The sequence below is a fragment of the Cucumis melo genome, chromosome 10 (assembly GCF_025177605.1).
Source record: "Cucumis melo cultivar AY chromosome 10, USDA_Cmelo_AY_1.0, whole genome shotgun sequence".
In the NCBI taxonomy this organism is placed as follows: Eukaryota; Viridiplantae; Streptophyta; class Magnoliopsida; order Cucurbitales; family Cucurbitaceae; genus Cucumis; species Cucumis melo.
Window position 1 is genome coordinate 27,829,076 of NC_066866.1, and position 24,343 is coordinate 27,853,418.

The following is a 24,343-nucleotide window of genomic DNA, read 5'->3' on the forward strand; positions in this document are numbered from 1 at the left end:
GGATGCTCGGTATAGTGTGGTTATGTTAATGGGCTACGTGGTAGATTGGAATTGTATGTCGATGGACCTTGAAGTTACGGTTAGGTACGGGGTAGTCATTGGTCTGGACATTGATCATGGAGTTTGGACGGGGAAGGACAGTGAATCCGATTTTGATTGATTAGTTGATTGGGTCTAGGGGTTACCATAATGGTGTGCGAATTGGAAACGCGTATGGCAACTGAGGGTGTAGTTGTTTAAACCTGTACTATCTGACTGGCAAAGCCTATGGCGAAATTGTAATATGAGTGTTGATGGGGTATGACTGTTGTAGACGGTTTAGTATGGACTGAGGGGTAACGGTTAGCTTCATCTATGGGGTAGTGTGCCTTACTGATATGTGCATCCTTCGGGAGCACTAGACTGATATGTGCATCCTTCGGGAGCACTAGACTGATATGTGCGTTCTACGGAACCACTAGACTGTTATGTAGGGTACCCCTGAATAGGAAGTTAACTGTTGTTCCCTAACGGGCCCAGTAGTGGGTCCCTTACTGGGTATGTTTATACTCACCCTTTTCTCTTCTTATACTTTTCAGGTAAGGGCACAGCGAGGGGCAGACCGACGAGAGGCAGGAAGGACGCGTGAAGGCCATATGGACGCGTCTGGTTTTCTTATTGCTTCCGCTATGTATTTTGTCAGAATATTTGGTTTGTGATTTTGAACTGATGACTTGAGTTTTTATTTGAAACTTTTGTGACTGTGATTTAAAATAGGGTCCGAAACTGTTTTTTTGTAATATTTCTAACGTTTTAAGAAATCGTAACCGGTCCGTTTTAAATTTTATGTTGTGTGGTCGAGTTTTGGTATTTAGTAGTAACCTCAGCTTAGTCCGAAAAGTTGGGTCGTTACAGTTGGTATCAGAGCCTAAGTTTTAGGTTCTGTAGACTGACTTATAATATGAGTCTATGTTTTGTGTCCTTATGGCTAAAACGATCCTTGCCACTCGTCAGGTACGCTCTCATGAAATTATATGTATAACTCTATATGCATTACCTTACCTAAGTTAAAATGCGCAGTTAATTACCATTATGACTAAAGGGATCATTGGTGGTTGTTAGGGAAATGCCGCCAAGGAGAGGTGCACGTAGGGGTGGCCGAGGAGGCCGAGGAAGGGGAGTAGGACGTGTTCAACCTGAGGTGCAGCCTGTAGCCCAAGCCATTGACCCGGCTGCGCTAGTTACTCATGCGGATCTAGCTGCCATGGAGCAGAGGTTTAGGGATTTGATTATGCAGATGCGGGAGCAGCAGCAGCCTGCCCCGCCAGCTCCAGCGCCAGCTCTAGCACCAGCTCCTGCTCCAGCTCCGGCTCCAGTACCAGTTGCGCCCCAGGTTGTGCCGGATCAGTTGTCAGAAGAGGCTAAGCACCTGAGGGATTTCAGGAAGTATAATCCCACGACATTCGATGGGTCTTTTGAGGACCCCACCAGGGCTCAGCTGTGGTTATCGTCTTTGGAGACCATATTCCGATACATGAAGTGCCCTGAGGATCAGAAAGTTCAGTGTGCTGTTTTCATGTTGACTGACAGAGGTACTGCATGGTGGGAGACTACAGAGAGAATGCTAGGTGGTGATGTGAGTCAGATCACGTGGCAACAGTTCAAGGAGAGTTTCTATGCGAAATTCTTCTCTGCTAGTTTGAGAGATGCCAAGCGGCAGGAGTTCCTGAACTTAGAGCAGGGTGACATGACAGTGGAGCAGTATGATGCGGAGTTTGACATGTTATCCCGCTTCGCTCCCGAGATGATAGCGACCGAGGCGGCCAGAGCTGATAAGTTTGTTAGAGGCCTCCGACTGGACATTCAGGGTTTGGTTCGAGCTTTCCGACCCGCTACTCATGCCGATGCACTGCGCCTGGCAGTGGATCTCAGTTTACAGGAGAGGGCTAACTCGTCTAAGACCGCTGGTAGAGGTTCAACATCGGGACAGAAGAGGAAGGCTGAGCAGCAGCCTGTTCCAGTGCCACAGCGGAACTTCAGATCAGGTGGTGAGTTTCGCCGCTTCTAGCAGAAACCTTTTGAGACAGGGGAAGCTGCCAGAGCGAAGCCGTTGTGTACCACTTGTGGAAAGCACCATCTGGGCCGTTGTTTATTCGGGACCAGGACTTGCTTTAAGTGTAGGCAAGAGGGTCATACAGCTGATAGATGCCCGTTGAGACTTACGGGGAGCGCGCAGAATCAGGGAGCAGGTGCTCCACATCAGGGTAGAGTCTTTGCTACCAACAAGACTGAGGCTGAGAGGGCAGACACAATGGTGACAGGTACGCTTCCAGTATTGGGGCATTACGCCTTAGTTTTGTTTGATTCGGGATCGTCACATTCTTTTATCTCTTCCGCATTTGTGTTGCATGCCCGCTTAGAGGTAGAGCCCTTACACCATGTTCTATCAGTATCTACTCCTTCCGGGAAGTGTATGTTGTCGAAGGAAAAGGTGAAAGCATGCCAGATTGACATAGCAGGCCATGTGATTGAAGTAACGCTGTTAGTCCTGGATATGCTCGACTTTGATGTAATCCTGGGTATGGATTGGTTGGCCGCTAACCACGCCAGCATAGATTGTTCCCGTAAGGAGGTAACGTTTAACCCTCCCTCGATGGCCAGTTTTAAATTTAAGGGAGAAGGGTCAAGGTCGTTGCCTCAGGTAATCTCAGCCATCAGGGCCAGTAAACTGCTCAGTCAGGGTACTTGGGGTATCTTAGCGAGCGTGGTGGATACTAGAGAGGTCGATGTATCCCTGTCATCAGAACCGGTGGTGAGGGACTATCCGGATGTCTTTCCTGAAGAACTTCCAGGGTTACCTCCTCACAGAGAGGTTGAGTTTGCCATAGAGTTGGAGCCGGGCACGGTTCCTATATCCAGAGCCCCTTACAGAATGGCCCCCGCAGAGCTGAAAAAACTGAAGGTGCAGTTACAGGAATTGTTTGATAAGGGATTCATTCGACCGAGCGTGTCACCTTGGGGTGCGCCAGTTTTATTCGTTAAGAAGAAGGATGGATCGATGCGTCTATGCATTGACTATAGGGAATTGAACAAGGTAATCGTAAAGAACAGATATCCCTTGCCCAGGATCGACGATCTATTTGACCAGTTACAGGGAGCCACAGTGTTCTCTAAGATTGATCTTCGGTCGGGATACCATCAGCTGAGGATTAAGGATGCTGATGTACCGAAGACAGCATTTCGTTCCAGATATGGACACTACGAGTTTATTGTGATGTCTTTTGGTTTGACGAATGCTCCGGCAGTGTTTATGGACTTGATGAACAGAGTGTTTAGGGAGTTCCTAGATACTTTTGTGATCGTGTTTATCGACGATATCTTGATATACTCCAAGACGGAGGCCGAACATGAGGAGCATTTACGTATAGTTTTGCAAACACTTTGGGATAATAAGTTGTATGCAAAGTTCTCGAAATGCGAGTTTTGGCTGAAGCAAGTGTCCTTTCTGGGCCACGTGGTTTCTAAGGCTGGAGTCTCTGTGGATCCAGCTAAGATAGAGGCAGTCACCGGTTGGACCCGACCTTCCACAGTCAGTGAGGTTCGTAGCTTTCTGGGTTTAGCAGGTTATTATCGACGGTTTGTGGAGAACTTTTCTCGTATAGCTACTCCTCTTACTCAGTTGACCAGGAAGGGAGCTCCTTTTGTTTGGAGCAAGGCATGTGAGGACAGTTTCCAGAACCTTAAACAGAAGCTAGTTACCGCACCGGTTCTTACTGTACCTGATGGTTCTGGCAGTTTTGTGATTTATAGTGATGCTTCCAAGAAGGGTTTGGGTTGTGTTTTGATGCAACAGGGTAAGGTGGTCGCTTATGCGTCTCGTCAGTTGAAGAGTCATGAGCAGAACTACCCTACACATGATTTAGAGTTGGCAGCGGTGGTTTTTGCTTTGAAAATATGGAGGCATTACTTATATGGTGAAAAGATACAGATATTCACGGATCATAAGAGCTTGAAATACTTCTTTACTCAGAAAGAATTGAATATGAGACAGCGAAGGTGGCTTGAGTTAGTGAAGGATTACGATTGTGAGATACTGTATCATCCAGGCAAGGCAAATGTGGTAGCTGATGCTCTTAGTAGAAAGGTATCACATTCAGCAGCACTTATTACCCGACAGGCCCCATTGCATCGGGACCTCGAGCGGGCTGAGATTGCAGTGTCAGTGGGGGCAGTCACTATGCAGTTTGCCCAGTTGACGGTACAGCCGACTTTGAGGCAAAGGATCATTGATGCTCAGGGTAACGATCCTTATTTGGTTGAGAAACGTGGCCTAGCAGAGGCAGGGCAAGCGGTTGAGTTCTCATTATCCTCTGATGGCGGACTTTTGTTTGAGAGACGCCTCTGTGTGCCGTCGGATAGTGCGGTTAAGACAGAATTATTATCTGAGGCTCACAGTTCCTCATTTTCCATGCATCCAGGTAGTACGAAGATGTATAAGGACCTGAAGAGGGTTTATTGGTGGCGTAACATGAAGAGGGAGGTAGCAGAATTTGTTAGTAGATGCTTGGTGTGTCAGCAGGTTAAGGCACCAAGGCAGAAACCAGCGGGTTTATTACAACCCTTGAGCATACCGGAATGGAAGTGGGAAAACGTGTCCATGGATTTCATTACAGGACTGCCGAGAACTCTGAGGGGTTTTACAGTGATTTGGGTTGTGGTGGACAAACTTACCAAATCAGCGCATTTCGTTCCGGGTAAATCCACCTATACTGCTAGTAAGTGGGCACAACTGTACATGTCTGAAATAGTGAGATTACACGGAGTGCCAGTGTCGATTGTTTCTGATAGAGATGCCCGTTTCACTTCCAAATTCTGGAAGGGTTTGCAGACGGCTATGGGCACGAGGTTAGACTTTAGTACAGCTTTCCATCCACAGACTGACGGTCAGACTGAGCGTCTGAACCAAGTTTTAGAGGATATGTTGCGAGCGTGTGCATTGGAATTTCCAGGTAGCTGGGACTCCCACTTACATTTGATGGAATTTGCTTATAATAACATTTGGTGGGTGAGCAGAGTTTGATGGGCCCTGAGTTAGTTCAGTCGACTAACGAAGCGATACAGAAAATTAGATCACGTATGCAGACCGCACAGAGTAGGCAGAAGAGTTATGCTGATGTTAGACGGAAGGATCTTGAGTTCGTCGTGGGGGACAAGGTATTCTTAAAGGTAGCACCTATGAGAGGTGTCTTACATTTTGAAAAGAAAGGAAAGTTGAGTCCCCGTTTTGTTGGGCCGTTTGAGATTCTGGAGCGGATTGGCCCTGTAGCTTATCGCTTGGCGTTGCCACCATCACTCTCGACCGTTCATGATGTGTTTCATGTTTCTATGTTGAGGAAGTACGTGTCAGATCCATCCCATGTAGTGGATTACGAGCCACTAGAAATTGATGAAAACTTGAGCTATACGGAACAACCCGTTGAGGTGCTGGCTAGAGAGGTGAAAATGTTGTGGAATAGAGAAATTCCTTTGGTTAAAGTCTTATGGCGGAATCACCGGGTGGAAGAGGCTACTTGGAAGCGTGAAGATGACATGAGGTCCCGTTATCCCGAACTGTTCGAGGAATAAAACTTTCGAGGACGAAAGTTCCCTAAGGAGGGAAGAATGTAACGCCCCGAAAATTCGAGGTAAACTTTTTCGTTTTATGTAATTTTTTGGAAATTTAAAATGTTGGTGTAAATTGATATAATAATAATATAATATTAATTATATTATTATTCTTATTATTTATTCTTATTATTATAATTTAATATTAATATTATTATTATTATTTAATATTATAGTAATATTATTATTTTAAAATAATAACATTATTATTATCTAATGTTAATTTATTATTATTATTTACTATTAATATTATTCTATATTATTATTATTACCTTATATTATTATTATTTATTATTTATAATTATTAAAAGTTAATATATATATATATATAATAATAATAATTTTTTTTAAATTAAACCCTAAAGCGCGCGCGAGACACCCCCCCTCATCCGTTTTCGTTCTTCTTCCTCGCGCGCCGCAGCCCATCTCTTTCCTTTTCGTTTCAGCGCCGCCGTCCACCATCTCTCTTCCGTGCACGCCGTTGCCTCCATCCCCATCTTCTCCGTCGCATTCCGTCCCCATTTCCAGCTCCGGCGTCGGCAACGTCTTCAACTTCAGCATTTTCGTCCGCGACGGCTCCCTACCATTTCGGGTCTCCTCTCGGTTTCAAACACTCGGACGCCGCCGTGCGTCCTTCGTCCGACCGTGTCCGCCGTCAAACCGTCGCCCTCCGCCGCGTGGAAGCTGAGCCAGTCGTCGGACTCCGCCCAGCCGCGACGCATCTCCGTCGTCGAACGCCCGAAGGTTATCGTTGAGGTTGCCCGATTTCAAGCCGACCCGACCCGAAAACCCAAATCAAATCCGACCCGTGTTTCAAGCTGCGAGCCGAGTGGAGCCGAGCCGCGAGCCGAGTTGAGACGAGTAGCAAGCCGAGTTGAGCCGAGCCGCAAGCCGAGTTGAGCCGAGCCGCAAGCCGAGCTGCGAGCCGAGGCCAAGCCGAGCCGAGCTGAGGGTGAGCCGAGCCGAGCTGTGAGCCGAGGCCAAGCCGTGAGCCAAGCCGTGAGCCAAGGCCGAGCCGAGCCGAGCCGAGCCGAGGGTGAGCCAAGCCGAGCCGAGCCACCTAAGCCATATTTTCCTCCCTTCACTTCGGGTCACGGTGAGTCTTCAGTAAGGATTGTTTTCGATGAATTCCTTAATGTTGCTACATTCGATTCGAGTTTGAATATTGGAATAAGATATGGTCCTACCTTTCATCCCTTGAAGGTATTAAGGAGTTGACGTATAAGTTCTCGGGTTCCGTGGCAGGCTTGTTTGAAGATAGCTTTCCTTTCCTTGGGTAAGTCAACGGGTGTTCCTTAGGACCATTTAATATGACTTCTACTAGTATCATCGATTAAAACCTTCGTGTTTTCGTTTAGGTGGATCCGTTGAGCTTGGACTCGATCGAGGGGCATAACCGAGTTTCAGGTAAGGGTTTTTCCTACTACTGGACCTCGGAGTGAGGCTGGAAACGTAGTAGTCCACAGGGGATTACACGTTAGTAACTGTACCGAATAAATATATGTGTGTTTGACTTTTAAGCATTGTTATTATATTCTTGTCTGATGTAAGAGTAACGCGACCGCTAGTTGTAACTTGTGCGCTATCGGGTATAAGGAGTTACTTGCTAGTAGACCCCGATGCTGGATGCTCGGTATAGTGTGGTTATGTTAATGGGCTACGTGGTAGATTGGAATTGTATGTCGATGGACCTTAAAGTTACGGTTAGGTACGGGGTAGTCATTGGTCTAGACATTGATCATGGAGTTTGGACGGGGAAGGACAGTGAATCCGATTTTGATTGATTAGTTGATTGGGTCTAGGGGTTACCATAATGGTATGCGAATTGGAAACGCGTATGGCAACTGAGGGTGTAGTTGTTTAAACCTGTACTATCTGACTGGCAAAGCCTATGGCGAAATTGTAATATGAGTGTTGATGGGGTATGACTGTTGTAGACGGTTTAGTATGGACTGAGGGGTAACGGTTAGCTTCATCTATGGGGTAGTGTGCCTTACTGATATGTGCATCCTTCGGGAGCACTAGACTGATATGTGCATCCTTCGGGAGCACTAGACTGATATGTGCGTTCTACGGAACCACTAGACTGTTATGTAGGGTACCCCTGAATAGGAAGTTAACTGTTGTTCCCTAACGGGCCCAGTAGTGGGTCCCTTACTGGGTATGTTTATACTCACCCTTTTCTCTTCTTATACTTTTCAGGTAAGGGCACAGCGAGGGGCAGACCGACGAGAGGCAGGAAGGACGCTTAAAGGCCATATGGACGCGTCTGGTTTTCTTATTGCTTTCGCTATGTATTTTGTCAGAATATTTGGTTTGTGATTTTGAACTGATGACTTGAGTTTTTATTTGAAACTTTTGTGACTGTGATTTAAAATAGGGCCCGAAACTGTTTTTTTTGTAATATTTCTAACGTTTTAAGAAATCGTAACCGGTCCGTTATAAATTTTATGTTGTGTGGTCGAGTTTTGGTATTTAGTAGTAACCTCAGCTTAGTCCGGAAAGTTGGGTCGTTACACTTTAAATAGGTCAATATTTACCCAAACAGATGCCATGAATGTGAAGGTTCCGACCACTACCAAGCAAAGTGTTTTGCCCTCTTAAAGAGAGAAAAGAAAAGTTTTGTTGTACTATATCTGACGATGAATCATCCTTAGACAGCAATGTTTGAACATTTTTGCAAGGCTTTGATCAGTTTTGTCTCTGAAATAGGTTTTGAAGTATCTAAGACTAGATCTTCTTTAAAACTAGAAGAAAGGGATTCTTATACATGTCAGTTCAAGGTTATTGAATTGTTGTCTAAATAGGAAGAGTATCAAGAGGTTCTGATACTTCGAAAGTAGAGAATGAAAGCTCTCTTAGAGGACGGTCATTGTCTCTTGTCAATGATTTCTGCTCTCAAAATGGAACTTAAAGATGTTCAAAATGAGTTTGACTCCCTGTCTAAATCAATCATACTTATTTCTCTAGGAACTCAAAGTTTGAATTATCTTTTGAGTAAGGAGAAAATTAAGATTGATAAAAAAGAATCTTAAATCCTCAGGAAGTGATTCATTGTTTGGAAAATTGTCAACAGTTTTTGTTTGATCTACAAATAACAAGAATCAAGGTGATCTTTATGAGGTTGTGCAAACTATAAACATTTATCCCAAAGTAAATTCAAGACCTTCAAGGAAGTGGATATGTCACTTCTGTGGGAAATTGGGACATATCATACCATTTTGTTATAAACTCTACGGGTATAACCAGTTTAGTCATACAAGATGGTGTAGTAAAAGCAATAGAAAAAATATTCAGAACAATTTTGTTTATGCAAAAACGAAATGGAGGATTAAGGAAAAGTTAGATCACAGTTGATATAATGTGGCGTTTACATCTGTTCATGCATCTAACTCAGATGATTGGTACTTTGATAGTGGCTACTCTAGACACATAATCGAAAGTTCACTGTATTTTACTGACTTAAAGGAATGCAGTGCTGGACATGTGTCGACCTTCGGTGATGGAGTTAAAGGTAAAGTTGTTGGTAAAGGGAATATTAACAGATCTGGAGCTCCTGCTCTTAGTGAAGTAAGACTTGTAGAAGGATAATCAGCAAACTTAATCACACTACAAGAATTTTCATCTTTGCCGACGCAGAAAAATGTGCGCAAAGCTTCTGCCGATGTTTTTCTGCGTGGACAAAACACCGTTGTCTTTTCCTATGCCCACGTTATTTACGTTCCGTTGGCAGAAATGCCCACACAAATTAAAATCGTGGGCAGAAAAGAAATTTCTTACCACGAAAAAAAACATCGATAGAAAGGTATTTTTGCCCACGATCATCATCGTGTTGGCAAAAATAACCTTTCTGTCCACGATAAAAACGCCACTAGAAAGAAATTTTTACCTACGATCATCATGACGTCGACAAAAGTAGATTTTCTGTCCACGAAGAAAACGTCGATAGAAAGATATTTTTACCCACGATCATCATGTTGTCGGCAAAAACAAACTTTCTAGCCACGTTTGTTTCGTGGGCAAAAACTGTTTCTACCAACGAAAAGATTTTTGTTGACAAAAAGAAATTTTCTCTCCACGTTAAATTTATCGGCAGATATGTGTCATATACATTAATATTGTATGCTTCTAAATTTAATTTTTAATATATATCATTTATATTGTATACTTCTAAATTAATTTTCAAATATATAATGAATTTCCTGGTTATAAAAAAATATATTAAACATTTCAACAAAAAATTCAAAAATGAAAATATTTCCAATGTCAAAATATGAAAAACCATAATTCTTTAGTTGCAATAACAAAATATATAAACCTGAGGTATATTAAATTTCATTTTGCCATACCAAAATGAATAAAAAAAATTAAATACACAAAAAATGGTTAACTTAGTCAAGTCTTAAAAAAACAGTATCTTCCCTGCTTCTTCAAACTACATAAACTTGAAAAAGGTACATTAAAATGAATAATAAAATAGGTAACTACTTGTTTTTATACTTGATTTATTTGAAACTAAAGTCTAACTAAAAAGTGTGCTAAATAGGTGTATGATCTCTAACTCCTTATATGCCCAAGTGCCCAAGTCTTAAAAAACCACTTATATGCCCAAGTCCAACTTTAAGTCTTAAAATAAAATCTACCTAAAAATTCCTAAAACACACTTATATGGCCTAAGTGTGATTTTCAAACCCAAAATCTACCTAAAAAGTCCTCAAAAAGTGTCTAGGTGACATTTTAAGTCTTAAAACAACAATTGTCATTATATGTTACTAAAAAGTGCAACTTTGAAACTAAACTGTAACTAAAAATTGTGCTAAAAGTGTGCTGAATAGGTGTTAAATGTCATTATATGCATGATTGGCTACCGTAATTGCAGGATAGCCACAAAATATTTCAACTCAAGTACAAAAATAAATGTGAAATGTATGCATTATTGGCTACTGTAACTGCAGGATAGCCACACATAATATTGAGACATGCTTTAACAATATAAGTTTTTAATTTTTAGTTTAGAAAAATACCTAAGTGTTTCAAGGTGCATCCTCTTCCTCTACCTCTTCCTCTTGTAGATCCAACTTTTTCTTTATGTTAGCCCACCTTTGTTCCCATTTTGCAAGTTCATGGGTTAACTTTTCATTAGCTTCTTTAAGGTATGCCATCTTGTTCTTCTCTTTCTCACATGTAGATGACACATTACTACCTAACGATTCACCACTTTTAGGGTTGACAATTTGCATTGAGCGACTCCCTAATACAAATTCACATGCCTTCGCAGTAGAGATCGTTTGAACACTAGCTTTAGTTGACACTGCAATGATTCGTTGCATTTTCAACTATATGAAAGATATAGTTAGATTAAATATATTTAACAACACATGAATTTACTTAGTCATGATAAAATAAACTTATGTATGCATTTTTTGCCTTATCATTGATTCATCATTCTTTTTCATTAAAGTTTGTTTCATGGTATACTTCTATCTCATCAACATCACAATCTTTTTTCTTTTTCTACAAAAAGAATGCAATTAAGATTACTAAAATACTCATACAATAGTATAAAAGATAATTACAATTCATCATACTAGGTTCATGTGGAACTTGGAGAAATGACTTAGCTCTAGTGACATGGTTGAACTTGACAGTAGAGCGACTTCTTTTGTTTGTCTCTTATTTTTTCTAATTGAGTAGTGATAAGAACAAATATACATGTAAAACAATTTTCTAAACTAAGGAAAACATACCTTCCATGCATTTGTTTCCCATCTATCACACATTACGTTCCAATCCTTATGTGTTATCCGATTTGGTGGATTGGCACGGGCTTCAATCGGATCATCAAATTCACAGTAATATTTGTGTAAATCTGCTCTAAATTCTTTAAAAAGTATTATGCATCTTTTCTTCCAAGTATTTTCTCATAACCATGTTAGTGGGATCAAATTCGAAATGTGTTTGCATATTCAATGGTATATATATAAATGGATCACTTTTACATTTGAAATAGTATATGAATGCATAAAAGAATCATAAACGTACCTCCAACTGTTAATCACGAGCTCCCTTACACCCATAGGTACTGCTTTCTAGTTCTCACAACTCAATGGAATAGTATTTTGAACTGCAGTACCAATGCCTAACGCAATTTTAGGGGCAAAAGTAATTACTAGTTTTTCTTCCGCTTCGTTAATCTTTATCTTGATCTTCCCATGTTTTTTTACAAACTTGTCCAGTTCTATGTTTCGACCGTACCCTCTCACACCCCTTCCTCACGTTTAGTTCATGATTGAGATCCTAAAAGTAAAAAAAAAAATTAGATAATTTATGTAAAGTATAAGAAATGAACTTACCTATCATATTAATACTTGATGGAGTGGAAGGATCGACTGATGGAGTGTTTATTTGTTCAACTTCAGTCAATGCCAATCGTGCTCGATCTGGATGTACCATTACGCTACAAAATCAACTATTAGCGGTTAGATGTTAAAATAATTATGTCATAAGTATATAAATATACCCTTTATTCATTACCATCTGAATTAGAAGATTCTAGTTCTTTAGGTTCGTCATTTATAACGTCATCGTCAATTCGAGACTGATCTTGATTATCTGTCTTTTCATGATTAACAACAGTAGGCTCAACGTCGCCTCTACAAAATAGGATATTGTGTATGGATTCATCAACCCCAATTGAACTACATGCTTCTAACGACTCAAATCTATCATCTTCTACTTCTTCAGATTCTGGGATATCCCATACTTGTTTATTTTGGACAATTTGCACAATTTTCTAATTACTACAGAGTTTTGGGTTATCAATGTAGAAAACTTGCACAGCTTGAATAGCTAATATGTATGGGTCATCAGTGTACCAAAGATGAGAAGCCTTGATTATTTTAAACCCTAAATCACAACGAAATTGATTCTTCTTTACATCTATGTCAAACCAATTACATTTAAAAAAACATACACGTCTACACTTAGGATATTCTAAGTCTAAGACCTCTTGCAATACACCATAATAATTCGTTTCGTTGACTTTGGTTTCTCCATATGCCATGATTGCACTTTTTTGAGTAGTCTGACGATTGTCACGCTCTATTGAATGAAAACGTAATCCATTTACAAAGAAACCACTGTAAATGCAAACTTCATTAATAGGCCCCAATCACATAATGAATATATCTACATAATGTTATGTATGTAGAATAACTACTAATAGCTCAATAGTAAAACAATATTCTATGAAACTGAAAACAACAGTTACATGTGTTCTAAACCAATCAGGAAATTCTAATTGGTGTCTTCTAAATAAATCTAATACATCCTCTCCTCTAGGGTTTATCAAGCTCAAATGTTATCTATTTAGTAAGCATATCAAACATTTAAAAGAATTTTGACTTAGTCATATACATTTTATGAACGACAAGTAACTAAATATACAAAATTCACCTACTATACGATTCAATTCAACAACAATTGTTCAGAACATACCAATGGCACATTCTCTTCTCATCTTTAGATAGCGTCCTCACAACTGACCCCCCCAATTAGTTGCACATTCTGTTAAATACATCAAAGTCCCCACAACTAAGTTGTCTTTTCATTGAGTCATCATTCTGTGGATTCCTATTGAATCTTGTCTCTATTCCTGTTAGATACATCAAGGAGGAGGTCAAACATTCATTCATAATGAATGCTTTTGCTATGGAACCTTCAGGGTAAGCTTTGTTCCATACATATTGTTTTAATGTTCGCAAGCTTCTCTCTATAGGATACATCCAACTATAGCTTACTGAACAACAATCTTTGTCTCAGCCGGTAAATGAACTACAAAATGTATCATTACATCAAAAAAATGCAGGTGGAAAAATTCTTTCAAGTTTGCAGAGAATGAGTACAATATCTGCTTCTAGACGATTTAGGTCACTGATACATATTGTCTTCGCACACAGATCACGGAAAAAATTACATAACTCAACTATAGTTGTACACACATCCTTATGTAAGTATGCTTGTACAAAAATAGAAATAAGTTGTTGGAGTAAAATGGGAGAGTCATGAGTCTTCAATCCCTATAATTTTCCATCATTGACACTCACACATCCTGATACGTTTGAGACAAATCCATCACAAAATTTAACCTATTTCAAGAACTTACAAAAGTCTATTCTTTTGCTACCAGTTAATGTACATGTGGTTTTATCAACTTAGCTCCTTGCCTTAATGTAATTCATTTCGTATATTCAAGTCCTCTAGATCTAAACGGGCATTGATTGTGTCCTTTGTTTTACCATCAATATTTAATAAAGTGCCAAGCAAGTTGTCACAAACATTTTTTTTCAATATGCATGACATCCAACTTATACCTCAAAAAAAGTTTAGACCAATACTAAAGTTCAAAGAATATACTTTTCTTATTCAAATTAATAGTACGCTTTCTTTTCTTATTCATCTTGGATGGATGCTTACTTAGTTCTGAAAAGTTCATGGAGTTTATTTTTTGTAAGATCTCATCTCCACTCATTACAACTGGTGGAGGCCTGCATTTGGGTTTTCCATCATGTTGTCGACTTCAGCGCCAACTATGATCTAACAAAAGATAACGTTGGTGTCCTATAAAGAATATTTTTCCTTTTATTCCAAACGATGACATATCTTCTTTACAAATAGGGCATGCTTTATATCTTTTCGTACTCCATCCTGACAGGTCACCATATGTAGGAAAATTATTGATGATCCACAACAAACATGCATGTAATCGAACGTACACCTCATCTGTATAGTCAAAAGTCTGCATACAATTAATCCATAACTTTTTCAACTCATCAATTAATGGTTGCAAATATACGTCAATCTCCTTCCCAGGAGATTTGGGTCCAGGTATAAGCAAAGACATGAAAAAATTGGATTATTTCATGCATTATTTCTAATGGAGAAAATTGTATGGTATAAGCACCATCGACCACATGCTATAGGCAGTACTTATATTTCCAAATAAATTAAAATCGTCTAAAGCTAAGCATAAACAAACATTTTTTGGCTCTGAAGCAAATTGAGGAAATTCTCTATCAAAGTGTTTCCATCCTACAACATCAGCTGGATGTCGTAAAACATCCTCTGTGTTAATACGTTTATCCTTATGCCATCTCATCTCAAAAGCAATATGTTATGATAAAAACAATCGTTTCAACCTTGGAATTAATGGCAAGTGACGCAAAACCTTATTTGGAATCTTTTTTCTTTTTCCACAATATGTTGTTTTCTATCGAGATTCACCGCATACTGGATAACTTTGACAATTAGCAAATTCTTTTTAAAATAATACACAATCATATTTGCAGGCATGAATAGAATCATATCCTATCCCCAAGTCACATAATTTTCTCTTAGTTTCGTAAAATGACTTAGGTATAAATGTACCCATTGGAAATGCATCTTTTAACAATTCTAGTAGCATATCGAATGATTTGTTGCTCCAATTCTTTAGAACCTTGATATGCATTAACTTCACCAAAAAATTCAATGAGAAAAATTTGGTGTATCCAATATACAACGGGTTACGTGCTTCATTCATCAACTCCTAAAAAATGTTACTACTATCCATTTCATCGACATCTTCTGGAAATTCATCATCAAAACCATCTCCGTCATCAAAATCTTCTTGCCTCGCTATCATCGATCCTTGCAAATTAGTTAAAAGATAAAAAATATCATCGTCCTCGTCGCCAACATTAGACTCTCCACTTAATCTACCACCTTCTAATGAAGAAGCACCATGTTCAAATAGAGCTAAGTTCATTGCTTCTCCATGATAAACCCATTTATTATATGAAGAAGATATTCCATATGTAAATAATTGACGCTCTACTCCATCCAATGTTTGTGTTATTGAATTTTGACAACACTTACATGGACACCTAGTTTCCCCACATCATTTACATGACACTTAGCCACTTCCATAAATTGATCAACTCCATCAATATAATCACTTGAAAATCTATTTTTTAGTTTAATCCAATCCCTATTCATCTTCAAATAGAACAGAAAAGAGTTAACCCTGTAGCAAATTACGACAACGTATTAGCTAAAGTGTCAAATCAATCTAAAAAATTAAAATGTGTTTAAGTGACACTTTAACTCAAGGAAATAAGTTAAAAAGTTATCTACTGGTTTTTGTTTTGTTTTTAGTTCAATATCACATTTGAGTTAAGTGCCACTTAAACACTTTTTAACTTGTTTTTTTAGTTAAAGTGTACTTTACTAACTAAAAACCAACCCAAAAATCTAAAAAAATGGTCTAATTGGCACTTTAACTCTCAAAACAAGTTAAAACTACTCAAGTGTAACTTTCAAACTAAAAACCAACAAAAACCCAACTACTAAGTGTCTTAAACATAAAACTACTATATGCAGGATCAATATTGACATTTAACTATGAACATAAGTTAATAATGACTAAGTGACTTTCAAACCAAAAAACAACTTAAAAGTCTCTTATGTCTAAAAAAATGCTTCCAAAATGCCTAAGTGTGTCTTCCAAAACTATTTAAGTGGGACATTGAAACTACACAAAAAAAAGGATTTGTGTATGGTTTTAAATGTCAAAACAAGCTAAAAGTATGAAATCAAATTAAGTGAAAACTACTCAAGTGGGACATTGAAACTAAAAAACATACAAAAATCACCTTTTAAATGTCTTAAATCTCAAAACAACTTACAAATGTCCAAAATGTACCTTCCTAACTTAAAACCTACCCAAAAATCTCAAAAAATGATTTAAATAGCACTTTAACTCTCAAAATAAGTAAAAACTAGTCAAATGTAACTTTTAAACTAAAAACCCAACTACAAAGTATCTAAAACCTATTTTAGATATGCATGATTGGTTACTGTAGTTGCAAGATAGCCATAAACTATTATAACTAAAGCATATAAATAAGTATGAAGTATATGCATGATTGGATACTGTAATTGCAGGATAGCCATAATATACTCGAAATCAAGCATACAATAAATATGAAATATATACATGATTGGTTATCATAATTGAAAGATATTCACACGTAACATCAATGTCAACCTGTTTTTTAAAAGTGTAAAATTATCAATATAACTCTAAAAACAACTAAAAAGTGTCTATGTAACATTTCGATATATACCGATAGTATCATTCAATATATTATAGTATATATTATTGCATAATTATAAGTGTGTAGCCATGGAAATTTTTAACATTTAGTCAAATTATCAACGGTTGGATCAAACTTACAGTAGCGAGGGGTCTTTTCAAAGTGATTTCAAAAAGGAAACAAAATCAAGTAGTGCAAAAGAAGGTTACGGCAGCAACGTCCAACATTTGACGTGTTCAACAAGCTCTTCGTTCAACGACCTAACAAGAAGAAAAGGGAAAATCAGTGAGTGCAAAATCGTGGTGCGGGGCCAAAAATCATTCGATATACGAATATTGATAGGGGCATTTTAAAATCGTGGAGGGCGCTAAAAATTAGTGAAGAAGAAGGGGGAAATCAGAGGGGAGGGGTTTTTTGGTGGGGGGCTGAAAATCAGTGAAGAAGAAGGGGGAAATTGAAAGAGAGGGGGTTTTCGAGGGGTCAAAAATCCGTGAAGAAGAGAGTTCGAAATCCACTCCGAGAAGGGGGTTTCTAGAGGGGGCAAAATAAAAAACGTAGGGGTGGTTGAAACGAACATGAGGGGGTATGGGGGCTTCGAAATCAAAATGGGGGAGGGAGGAGGGTTTAGGATGTTGTGGATGGTGGGTTTTGACAGAAAAATAGAATAGAGGACGGGGGTTTCAAAAACCACCATTGTAGAGGGAGGGTTTTCGGGAAAAGAAAGGGAAAGGGAGGGTCGGCAGCGACGTTCAACGAAAAGAGGGTGGAGAAACTTACTGGCGGTGGTAGAAAGGCATTAAACGACGGCTGTGTGTGTGGTGAACAGTGGCTACGTCGAATGGCGTAGGTAGGGAACGATGGCGCTTGTTGACAAGAGAGGAGGGAGGGGAAGGGGCTTGTGAGGAGAACGAGAAAATGTGGGGAAAGGGAGGGAAAAGAAAAATTAAAATTAGTTTTTTTTTTTTTTACTTCTACCCACGTTATTTGCGTCACCACAAGTTTAAATTTTGCGTCGCAATAAAATTTTATAAAAAAATGGGTTTCTCACCACATAAATTACGTTGGCAAATATTTATATTTTTTGCCCAGACATGATATGTGGCCATAAAATACAATAAACATCGGTAAAAATCCAAATTAAAATTATTTCTTTGAACCACATAATTTTTTGCCCACATATATATTTTTGTTGGCAAAAACAATGATTCGTCCAAGCAATACACAACCACTTACCCACGTATATATTTTCGTCGGCAAAAATGAAGATGTACCCATGCAATGAAATTTCGTCAGCTCATCATATCTTTGCCCACATTTTTTTACCCATCGCTAGAAAAAATTATCGACAAAGCCTAAAATTCTTGTAGTGTCAACATACTTCAACTATGCAACCAAGGTTTTATGGTCAATTTTTCTAAAGGTAAGTGTGAAGTGCTGAATTAAAAGAATCATACCGTGATGACTGACACTCGGTTGTCAGATAATTATTACCACTAGGATAATGAACTCAAGAATCTTATGTTTAATTTATCCAAATAAGATGAAGCATAAATGTTTTGGGCATGTCAGTATCTCTAAAATCTACAATACTCTTAGAGTAGAAGCTGTGCTTGGGATACCTTTGTTAAAAATTTCTACTGATAAGATATATTATGAGTGTCCTGCTGCAAAACAAGCAAAGGGTTCTCACAAGACTATTGTCAAATCATGTTCTTGAACTTCTTCATTTGGATCTGATGGGTCATATGCAAATCGAGAGCTTAGAGTAAAAAGATATGTCTTCGTTGTTATTGATGATTTTTCAAGATATACATGGGTAAAGTTTATCATAGAGAAATCAGATACCTTCAAAGTGTTTCATTCTTTGTTTCTTCAACTTCAGATGGAACAAGATAAAGTTGCTCGTCAGATTAGAAGTGATCATGGTAGAGAGTTTGAAAACTTAGAATTAGATGAGTTCTATCAAGATGAAGCATTTTACACGAATTTTCTGCTCCTTGACTCCCTAACAGAATGGGGTTATTGAAAGGAAATTCGTAGTATGCAAGAAATGACTTGTGTTATGCTAAATGTTACATTCTAAAAACATCAAGAAAGCCAAAAATTAGACTACCTCGACCTTTTCATAAAATCTTTTTGGCGTTTTATCTTTGAAATCACTTATTTCTTGACCTTTTTTTCCCAAAAACTGTTAAGTATTTAAAATAAAAAACATCAAGCGAGTCCCTTTTTCTAGTAGTGCTAGCTCCCTGCAGCTACTCCACCTCCTTCACCATTCTCCATCGTCGGCTAATGACTCCTCTCTCTGCTGGAGGAACGTCCACGTTTGAGCTACTCTTTCAGGCAGACATTTTTATGTGAGCCGTCCTCTATCGTTCACGAGCTGCTTCTGTTCCTTGTCGTACCCACCGTTATCCTCCGTTCATGTCCGGCGTAGTTTACAGACGCAAGCTGTCATTTATGTGAAATCCATTCAAAGCCATTTCTCGAGCCATACATTTCATTCTAGTTTCATAATTAGCTTCCCCTCTCCACCCGAGCCGTCTAGTTGCATGTTTCCTTTTCCTTTTAGAACCATGTGCAAGCTGGTTTCCTCTTACCTAGCCAAGCCGTATCCTCGTCCCCCAAGCTTAAGCCGATTTCTGGCATCATTTGAGCCACTTTTGGTGAGTTTTGATAGGCTTTTGGGTATACCCATGAAATGGTAATTTTGGTTTGAAAATAAATATATCTTGGATATAATTGGAGTCTTCTTTTATGGTTAAATTGGTTAAATTTTTGGAAATCTAACCCATGGAATTTTTCTATCAATTTGGGTTCTCAACTTTGGGTAAGTTGATTTAGGAGAATTTTTGGATCAAAAGCCAACTATTAATTTTTCTAATTAAGTTATTATTTTTTTCCCATTATGTTTAGAATCGGTTAGTTGGAAAGTTGTGACTGTTAAGATATTAACTGTTAAAATCCAACCACTCGCATGATTAAGGGTGTACTTACGGATTGCTTGCAGATTAGGGTTCAGTTATACTGTGTATACAAGATCACTTGCACAATTAGGGGTGTACCTACGTATCACAGACATGTTTATAGAGTGTGTACCTTCGATCACTCACACGACTAGTGGTGTTTTTTTTCCGGATCACTCGCACGATTAGGGGTGTACCTCGTACAGTCTCACTCGCCCAGATGTGCTCTAGTGGACACACGACACTATTATTATGTTCCAAACAGGAAGTTAACATATCACCTAGCAGGACTAGTAGTGGATCCCGTATTGGATATATTTTATATACTCACTTTTTCTATTTTAATATTTCAGGCAAAAGGTCGAGGATCTAGAAAGCTGGCGAGCGATTGGAAGGGTCTGTGACATGCCATATGAGGACCTCATTCTGCTTTTGTGTCTATTTTTCAGTTTTTCAGTATTTTAAATTTTAAACATTTTATTTAAAGTTTTATCTTATTTATTTTTGCCTTCTTTAAAATTGTTAGACCCACGGGTCATGTTTTCACATTCCTTGTTTTCTTTTACTAATATTGTCAATTTTATGTTGTGCGAATAATTGTTTGATATTAATTTTAGAAGGATTTTAGTTTTCCTTCTTTCGAGATATCTTTTGATATTTATCTTTTAAGTAATGACCTTACTTAGTTTAAAAGTTTGGGTTGTACAAAAGTGAGCATTAAATAATTCTCATTTTATTTTATGGTTGTTTTTGGTTTGTAGAAAGATGGCGGTGGGGAAAGTTTTGGAGTGAGGTGCAATCAATATATTACAAGAAATCAACAGTAGAAAGAGATTAGGTTATTGGAGAAAATGGATATTATATAGTGGATTTTAATAAAAAAAACAAATTTAACAAAATATTTACGACATATAACAAAATCTCATATTTTATCAATAATAAACATTGATAGATACTGATATGCTTCTATCAACCATATTGTAGAATCTAAAATTTTATATATTATAAATATTTTTATTTATTCTACTATATATTATGATGATCTTAAAAGCAGACATTTCAAAGAGCCCACAAATTATGGAATTAAATTTTACTATGTAACTTTAATTGTTGCGATTTGGTCTTTCAGATTTCAGATAGTGAAATGTAGAGTGTGATTTTGATTGATTTCTATCTTTATAATCATATAACCTCAATTAATTAGTTGTTATATATTTGTATTTTGAATTATTTAAATTGTAAAAATTGGTCCAATAGTAACAAAATTGCACATTCATCTTATTTTATTTATATAAATCACACTCTTTCTATATAACTAAATGTAATTAAAATTCCACGTGTCTCGCACGTCTATTTGACTAGTTTATAGTATATATAAAAGCCTTGATGTGGAGAAACTTTTTTCTCTCCATTATACCATTGAGTTTAGTTCTATGTTCCAAATCAATTTTTGGTTTTATAGTAAATTCATTTTTAATTTTATTTTTTTGTAATATATAATTATAAAAGACACACTCTCTCCCACTGTATTTTGAATTATTTCTACTTATAGGATGTGAAGAGTTGGAATGCAAATGGTTTTTCATTTACATTTTAGAAATTAGTCACAAATTAAATATGAGAAACAATTGTAAATGTAACAAAACACCAAACTATTTACGACCCGTGTAACAAAGCCCATAGAATTAGCCATTTTTTAAATATTCTAGGTTTTCCCTTCCATATTTCTTTCTTCCTTGCGATTCGTCTTCCTCCTCTATTTTGTCTTCTCCGTTCTTCCCTGTAATTTCATATTTTTTCTTTTCCTCTTCTTTTTTTTTTCGCTTCGATTTCTTTTCATTGTCTTTTTACTTTTTCTATTTTTTTACGCGTTTGCATTTGGGCAACTAAATATAAACGACTTTGTATAAGACTGTGTACAAAAAAAAAAAATCAAAATCTAATGTGTATAAGACTGTATACAAAAAAATAGCAAAATCTAGAAGATCGTGTATAAAAAATCTTGAAAAAGAATCATTTAGATTGGAGTAGCCAAATGTAAACGATCGTGTAAAAAAGTAAACAATTCTGTAAAAAAAAAATAAAAGATTGTGTATAAAGAATCTTTAAAAAAAATCATTTAGATTGAAGTAGCCAAATGTAAACGATCGTTTAAAAAAGTAAACAATCGTGTAAAAAAAATAAAAGATCGTGTATAAAAAATCTTGAAAAAAATCTTCAAAAAAATTCATTTGAATTGGAGTACGATCGTGTAAAAAAAAAAGCAAACGATCATGTAAAAAAAGTAAATGATTGTTTAAAGAAATTTAAACGATCGCGTATCAAAATAATTAAAAAAATCGTGTACCAAATTTTAAAAAAAATCATTTAGATTTGGGTCCCCAAATCTAAACGATCGTGTAACAAAATTAAACGATGGAATTGAAAAGTCCATATCTAAACGATTGCGTTGTAGCCATATCTAAACGATCGCTTATAAATTGTAGCCATATCTAAACGATCGCGTATAAATTATAGTCATATCAAAATGATCGCATTGTAGTCATTATCTAAACGATCGCGTATAAATTGTAGCCATATCTAAACAATCAATAACCAAATCTAAATGATCGAAAATATATTAGGCGAGCGTTGTTGACGGCTTGGTTGACAGGACATTTTTAGTATTTTACACAATGGACCTCTAAGCTTTTTCCATTTTTATAATTTTTCTATAGAGTGTAAATATTTTTTAAAAGACCCCATTAAATATCTTATTAATTCTAATTAACAATACAAATTTAAAGACTTGAAAGTTGAAAAGTTTTTGTAACATTTTTTTCTGCTATATAAAAGACTTCCTTGATTTGTTTTTCTACCAACATTGTTATCGAGAAATTTGGATCCATCTAATGGATTGTGTAATGGGACAAGATTGGTATGTCGATCATTTAGCAAAAATATTATACATGCTGAAATAGTAGTCGGTGAACATGCAGGAAAACAAGTTTTTTCTTCAACGAACATCATTAAGCCCACCAAATGACAATGCATATCCATTCAAGTTCAAGAGAAAACGTTTATCCATTCATTTATGTTTTACAATGACAATTAACAAAGCACAAGGACAAACAATTCCTAATGTTGGAATATATCTTCCTGAAAAATGTGTTTTCTCATGGATAATTTTATATTGCACTATCTAGAGGAATTTCAATGAAAACAACAAAGTTTAGATAAAACCCGTAGGTGATAATAAGTTACCTTAAAATTGTACAAAAAAATATTGTTAATAAATAAATTCTATTTTTGATATATGTAAGTCTATTGGATGAAAAGTTTGTAAAAAGAAAAAAATATATATTATTTTATTCTCCAAAATATTCTCACATTGATAAATTTAGAATGTGGAGGCTCCTTCATATACCTATTGGTTGACCAATGGGTTTGGGTCCTTAGAGCTCCCAAGTTTTGAAAGGAGGGAGGAGATAGGCAAATGAGGATGTACCTTCGAGGACGATAGGGTGAAATGTCTTAAAGAGAGTATATTGGACGATAGGGTGAAATGTCTTAAAGAGAGTATATTGGACGATAGGGTGAAATGTCTTAAAAGAGAGTATATTGGAAGAAATTTTTAAAAAATTAAAACTAACAATATAATCTATTCATCCTTTTAAAAGATACCACTTTTTTTTTACATTCACACGTAATAGGAAAAACAATACAAAATGGAAATTTAACTCTAACTAATAGATTAGTTTTCATAAATATAACAAAATATCGACATATTTATGGTCCGTATAGCAAAATCAAAAAACCCATGAAGTCGACCATCTTTTTAAATGATTTTAGGTTTGTCCATCATTTTCATCTTCTTTCTTCTCTTCCACTACAATCTTTCTCTTATATTTTTCTTGAATTTATGATCTTTGTTTTCAATCAATCATAAATCTTATATTATTTTTTTCAAAGTGTTATTTGGTTCATTGGTTTAAAAGATAAAAGATTTTGGTACACGATCTCGAACAAAAGTCGTTAAGACTATTGGTACACGATCATTGTCATTTAGATTTGGCTATAGATGGTGTACCAAATCTAAACGATATTTATATAAGATTGTGTACCAAATATAAAAGATTTTGAATGAATATTGGTAGACTATCGTTTAGATTTAAGTACACAATCTGGTAGTATCTAAACGATCGTTTACCAAATATAAAAGAAATCTTCAAAATCATGTATAAAAACTAGATTCAGTTTTTATTTATAAAAAAAACTTACATTCCATGTCTAGCTAATCTCTGCCTTCAACATAGTAAAGGAAAAAAAGATACTCTTTTTAAAAAAAGAAATCACATTCTATCTTTTTAAATAATATATACTTAACCCACAATGTTTTTAAATAAAAAGAACGATGAATATCTCTATCTATATCAACTTTTAATAAAAAGCTATTCATTCTCTCCAACTAAAATCTTAAGTTTCTTATTCATGTTATTGTGTGTTGGTTATTTTTGTTTTAATTCTGTTAATTTAATTTATAGAATTTTGTTTTAATCATTTTCTATATGGTTTTTTAAAAAATAGAATAAAGCAGAAAATATTTACACTGTATAGAAT

At 36.8% G+C, this 24,343-nt stretch overlaps 1 long non-coding RNA gene across 2 annotated transcripts; it reads right to left on the bottom strand.

The window, feature by feature from the left end:
• Window positions 1-13,103: 13,103 nt before the first annotated feature.
• On the bottom strand, window positions 13,104-17,679 carry LOC127151135 (uncharacterized). Of its 2 annotated transcripts, none has more exons than XR_007823881.1 (3): window positions 17,556-17,679; window positions 16,919-17,038; window positions 13,104-13,476 (listed from the first exon to the last, which is right to left on the bottom strand). It is a non-coding gene; the product is annotated as an uncharacterized LOC127151135 (long non-coding RNA). The 2 variants fall into 2 exon arrangements; XR_007823882.1 differs by lacking the exon at window positions 13,104-13,476 and adding an exon at window positions 14,040-14,349.
• Window positions 17,680-24,343: the final 6,664 nt, after the last annotated feature.